General features: G+C 35.8%; 1 pseudogene; it reads left to right on the forward strand.

The window, feature by feature from the left end:
* Positions 1-427: 427 nt before the first annotated feature.
* LOC122911041 lies at positions 428-526 on the forward strand (annotated as a pseudogene).
* Positions 527-5,977: the final 5,451 nt, after the last annotated feature.

Below are 5,977 nucleotides of genomic sequence, written 5' to 3' on the forward strand. Positions count from 1 at the left end.
TACATCAATGGTGAGAAAATTAGGAACTTCTGATTAAAAATTTTAAAAAAGAGCAAGATTAATGTCCTCTTTAGATGCAAGGTTGAAATACTGCTCCTTCCTCATCTCTACCTTGATCAGGCTGTTTAAGGTGACATCATTAAGTCAGACCTTAAAATTTTCCACTTTCCTAAACCTAGTGACATGAAAAAGTACAAAACAAAGCAAAACAAAACTCAAAACTATCAGTAATCAAGCAATGGAAAGAGGCAATAACTTGAATATAAACAAGAAATAAGTTTAAGAACATATACAAATCTTCTTTTGTATTTCTTATGAAATAAAGTGTTAAGTGTAAGTACATCGTGAGGGATGGTGGTTTGTTGGGAAGGGGAAAATGTACAATGAAACACTAAGAATTCAAAGTAAGAATCAACAACTTACACGCTTGCTTTGCTAACACATACACTAAAGTTGGAAAGATACAGAGATTTGCATGCTCTGGGGCAAGGACAACATGCAAACAAAAGACATATGCCATATTTTTTTAAATGAGGAGATGTATAGAGATTTCTCCAAAAATGATACACAAATGACCAAGTATGTGAAAAGATACTTGACATTAGTAATCATGAGGGAGTTGCAAATCAAAACTATAATGAGGAGTCACCTCATGCCTCTTGTGTACTGTCAATGGGAATGAAAAAAATGTACAACTTCTTTTCTGGAAAACAGCATGGAATTAAAATTAAAAATTAAAATAGAACTATCAAATGATCCAGCAATTCTACTCCTATAACCCAAAATCCTGAAAGCAGAATCTAGAAGTGATACTTAGACACCCAAGTTCAGAGCAGCACTGTTGACAATAGCCACAAGGTTGAAAAAATCCAAGGACTATCAACAGATGAATGGACACACAAAATGTGGTTTATACATACAGTAGAATATTATTTAGCTCTAAAAGAAAAGAAGGAAACTTTGATACATCCTTCAATGTGGGGTGAACCTAGAGGACATAATGCTAAGTGAAATAAGTCAGTCACAAAAAGATAAATAATGCATGATTCCACTTATATGAGGTATGTTGATTAGTCAAATTCAGAGACAGAAAGTAGAATGGTGCCTGTCAGTGACTAAAGAGGGGGAAGAAGAGGAGTTATTGTCTAACAGTTATAAATACTGATTTTGCAGAATGAAAGGGTTTATGGGGTGGATTGCAGCGATGGTTTCACAATAATGTGAATGTATGTAACTACACTGAACTATAAATGTATAAATAGTTGAGATGACAATATTATGCTATGTGTATTTTACCTAAATAAATGTTTTAAAAAGTATCAATAACTTGTAGGGGAAAAAAAAGAGTGTTAACAGATAAGAACAGAGTTTATGGTATTATAGATCAGAGTAGGTATTGTTGGCTTGTTAACATCACATGAAAATGTCATGCAGATATAAAGGACTGAAAAAAACATTTAAAAATTATTTCCCCGACTTTTAAGAAAGGGCCAAAGTGAAGTAATCATACACAGATTCATGTTTTCTCCTTTTCACATATGTTGAGACCAGAAGCTAGAAATTAACAAAAGGTGACCAAGGCCATTTTTTTATTTGACTCTGCTTTATGACTTCACGTTAAGTTTGGGTTTAAACTTATTTGAAATAGTGTTATCAGGATCACTTTAAAGGTTAGCAACCTGAGGGTGAAGAGACTGTAGAACCATAAGTAGAGGCCATTCCAGTGGAGTTGAAAAATTGCCTCTTCCTGTCAAGGTCTAAAACTTGGGTACTTGGTACTGTAACACTATGTTTCTTTTACATTAACTTCTGTTAGAACCCAGTTTCTCCATGAATCCACACGGACTTTGGAAATGCAAAGACTAAAAGATGCCAATTCACAGGAAGCAGCTATTTATAAACTCACTTAAACCATCTCCTTTCCATGTGGACCACCCAGAGAGTTTATTCTTTATTGTTTTCCTGAGCATTGGCAATGATCAAAGACTTCATAAATGTCTATGCTACAAGACACAAAGCCCTGCCTTGGGTTATAAGAAGATGTGGATTCATTACCTGGTTCTGCGATATGCCAAGTACATTAGGGTGGGCAAGATTCAAGTGCTGCAGTTAAGTTTCCTCATCTGTAAAATGATTTCATGTGCCTTGTAACGTTGTTGTAATAGTTAAGGGAAATAACTTTAAACAATAAAATTGTGTGTTAAGTGCAGTTTATAATTGTCATCTAAATCCTTGTAAATCTGGGAGGAAGAGATTACAAAGAAAACCTTTTACAAATCCTAAAAATAGGGTCTTTCAATGCATTATCTATTGCAGTAAAACATTCAGATTAAAATGAGAGTATTCCTTTGATAACTTATTTTGAGAATAGTAGGGAAATAAGAGAGCTTTTCTGTCCCAGAATAGTCAATGTTCTAGGTCTTAATTTCTTATCAAGGAAATATATTTTCTTTATTTTATGAATAAAAATTATAATCTAGAATCACAGAATCTCACAGTGGGGTTTATAAAGATTTAATTTGTCTGTAAAAATTAAATCATGAAAACCTTGATTCTGAGAGATTCAGTATTATTTAATGCTAAAAGATTAGGGGCCAATCTGGATTCTAATAGTTTCTATAGATGATTTTGATCAAGTTCTTACATGTTTATAAACTCCTTTTTATTTCTGTTGAAGTGCAGAACAGTTTGGGTTAGTCTGGGTTCTCCACAAACAGTGCCTGAGACATGGATTTGGATACAGTTTATGGGGAAGATAATCACAGAAAGCAGAGTGAGGAAAATAGGACAATGACATAGTAAGGGAAGAAAAGGTAATGTAAGAGGTATCTCTAGTTTCCCTGCTGGACAACTAAAGCACAATTGCTCTGGGAATTGTGCAGGGGACTGCATAGACTGCTTCTCAAAGTAATCCCTCTAAAGGGAAGAAAGCTGAGGTATTTATTCACTCACTCCTGTCCCCCATTGGTTGAGGACGGCTCCCATGCATGTCTGCATGAGGGCTGAGTGTCTCTCAGGCGTCAGAGGAAGTCTGAGAGGCAAGAAAGCAGAGAGCCACCAAAGCAGGCATTTGTGGGAGGTGGATGTTGGCCAAGGGCCCTAAAAACAAGTGGGCCAATCAGATACAGTATAGGCACAAAAGATCGTCTTGTACCTTATTGGTTATTGTGAGCACTAAGTAAATTGATATGGATGTACTTAGAATGGTGTTCCAAACATTGTAAAAACCATAAATGATAGCTGATGTTTTTATTAGACTACGGGATTTGTTTATAGACACTACTCATTGGTAGGGATTTTGCTCTAGCCCCCTAAGGCTTACTCTTTCTCTTTTTTCTCCTATGCCTTCTCTCCAGTACTCTATTACTAAACATATCTTTCCATGATTTGCATAGATACATCTCTGTGTGAATATGATCACTCTTCTCATTAGCAATTTATACAATTTATTTTCTCATCTATAACATCCCATTTAAATGGCAACCCATTGAAAAACAAGATCAAGTGCTTCATTCAATTTTGTGTAACTGTGAGAACCTAGAACAATTTTCTGTGTAGGATGATGTTTAATAAATGTTATGCTTTTCAACATGGTTATAAAGTGAATGTCTTTCAGTTGCCCTCACAACTGAGTTTTACCATTGTTTTAAAACACATGGCCTTATTACTTCACTGAAAATTCAAATTCATAGCTCCCATTAGCATTGTAGACAATTTCTGGCCTACTTTCCCGGGATATTAATGGAAGTTCAGATCTTTTAATGAGCTTGGTACGGGAAGAATTTTGGTATTCACAGAAACCACTGTCCCTGTCTTAGCCTAAGGCTAGAGAGAAAAGAGTCACTATGTTGGTCAGGTAACTTCAAAGATACTTAACCGACAGAAAAGCCACTATGTACTGCATAAACAACAAATACACAGTCATCTTTGGTGTATTAAAATTTAACTTCCTGGACACAATTTTTACTTGATCTCCTCTTACCTCATGGACAGATCCATCCATCCATCCACTTTTCTGTTTCTCCTTATTTCATTGTTTTTTTTTTTGTTGTTGTTGTTTTGTTTTGTTTTGTTTTGAAATAGTCAGACATCAGGGATGCGCATTTGAAAAGAATCTCTTCATCAGTCTCCCTCCACTTGCCAGCCCAGTCTTCCCTCCTGAACTTCAGGAACTTATAACTGATTATGTTTTCAATATTTCAGCTTTGATGGTGTGATAGATTAAACCATATTTTAAAAGCCACTGATTCTGCCCTTGCTTTACATACATCTTTGCAAGGTGTTGCTGATGGTCCCATCAAGAGGTTGAATCTTCTTTGTCCCATTGAATCCTGGTTGAATCTATGACTTCACTGACCAATTGCCTGCCATGAAAGGGACATTGTACGAGCTGTGAGCCAAGGAATCAAAGGAACTTGCAGTTTCCAGCCTCTCCTTTCTTGTCCTGAAATTTCCACATATAAAAGCCTGGGATCAGAGCACTTGGGTGGCTCAGTCTGTTAAGTGTCTACATTTGGCTTAGGTCATTATCCCAGGACACCTGGATCCAGTTCCACATTGGGCTCCCTATTCAGCAGGGAGTCTGCTTCACCCTTTCCCCCTGCCCCAACCCAATGCTTGTGCTCTCCCTTACTCTCTCTCTCTCTCCCAAAGTAAATAAAAACAAACAAACAAACAAAAAGCCTCCTGGGATGATCTGTTAAAGTACAAGACCCTATGGAGGAGAATGATCCATCCCATCGGAAGTACCCTAAGTCAACCAGCCTTCAATTAATCACTAGCCTATTGCAGCTACAAGTGACCCCAAATGAGGCCTATGGAATCACTCAACTGAGTTCAGACCTAGTTGCTAATACAAAGATTCATAACCAAATAAACCACAAAGTTTTGTGGTTAACAGTTTGTTACATAGTTATAGGTATCTGATACAGATGTTGAAGAGATATTGCTAATTTAAGATAAACAAGGATGAACCCTTGATTATAGCCTCTAAACATAGTACTTTACAGTTTCCTTTTTATAAGATATTGGTCATTTCTACCTTCTAATTCCTCAAGCCAGATATTTTACGATCATCCTTGCAACCTTTCTTTCCCTCATGTCTAAAACATCAACAAATCTTGTCAGCCCTTCCTTAATACCTTAAATTGGAACACTTTTCTCTATTATCCATTGCTTACATGCTGCTTTAAGGCAGATGGTTGCAGTTAAATTCTGAATTGTTTCCTTGATCCTAAGAAAACTATTCTCCTCATAGCACTAAGAATAATCTTTTAAATCATAAATTGATTCAGGTCCTTTCTCTAACCAAAAACCCTTCACTGAAAACAAGTTTTCGTTCCTTACAAAGTTAAATGCACAATTACATGTAACTAGGAAATTCTGCTCCTAGGTATATATCTAAATAATTGAAAACAGGTGTTCAAACAAAATTGTAAATGAACATTCATGGAAACATTATTCACCATAGCCAAAAGATGGAAACGACCCAAATGTCCATCAGTACATGAAAGGATAAACTAATCGCAGTATTTTCATATGTAATATTTTTCAGCCATAAAAAGAAATGACGTGCTGATACCTGCTACAACATGGATGGACCTCAAAAACAGTATATTAAGTGAAAAGTAAGTCTCAAAAGGTCACAGACTTTATGTATATGAAATATCCAGAATAGGTAAATCCATAGGACAGAAAGCAGATTGATGGTTACCAGGGGCTAAGGGTAGTAAGGCACGGAGAGTAATTCTGTAAAGTATTCAGGATCTTAGTTTGCACTGATGACATGTTTTAGAGCCAGATCCAGGTGGTGGTTGCACAACACTATAATGTATTAAATGAATTTTTCACTTTAAAATAGATAAAAGGAATTAAGAATATGCTTATTGTGATGAGTACTGAGTAACATATAGGCATGTTGAGTCATTGTATTGTACATCCAAAACTAATATAACACTATATGTTCATTATACTTAGA

The sequence above is a fragment of the Neovison vison genome, chromosome 6, assembly GCF_020171115.1.
Source record: "Neovison vison isolate M4711 chromosome 6, ASM_NN_V1, whole genome shotgun sequence".
Classification (NCBI taxonomy): domain Eukaryota; kingdom Metazoa; phylum Chordata; class Mammalia; order Carnivora; family Mustelidae; genus Neogale; species Neogale vison.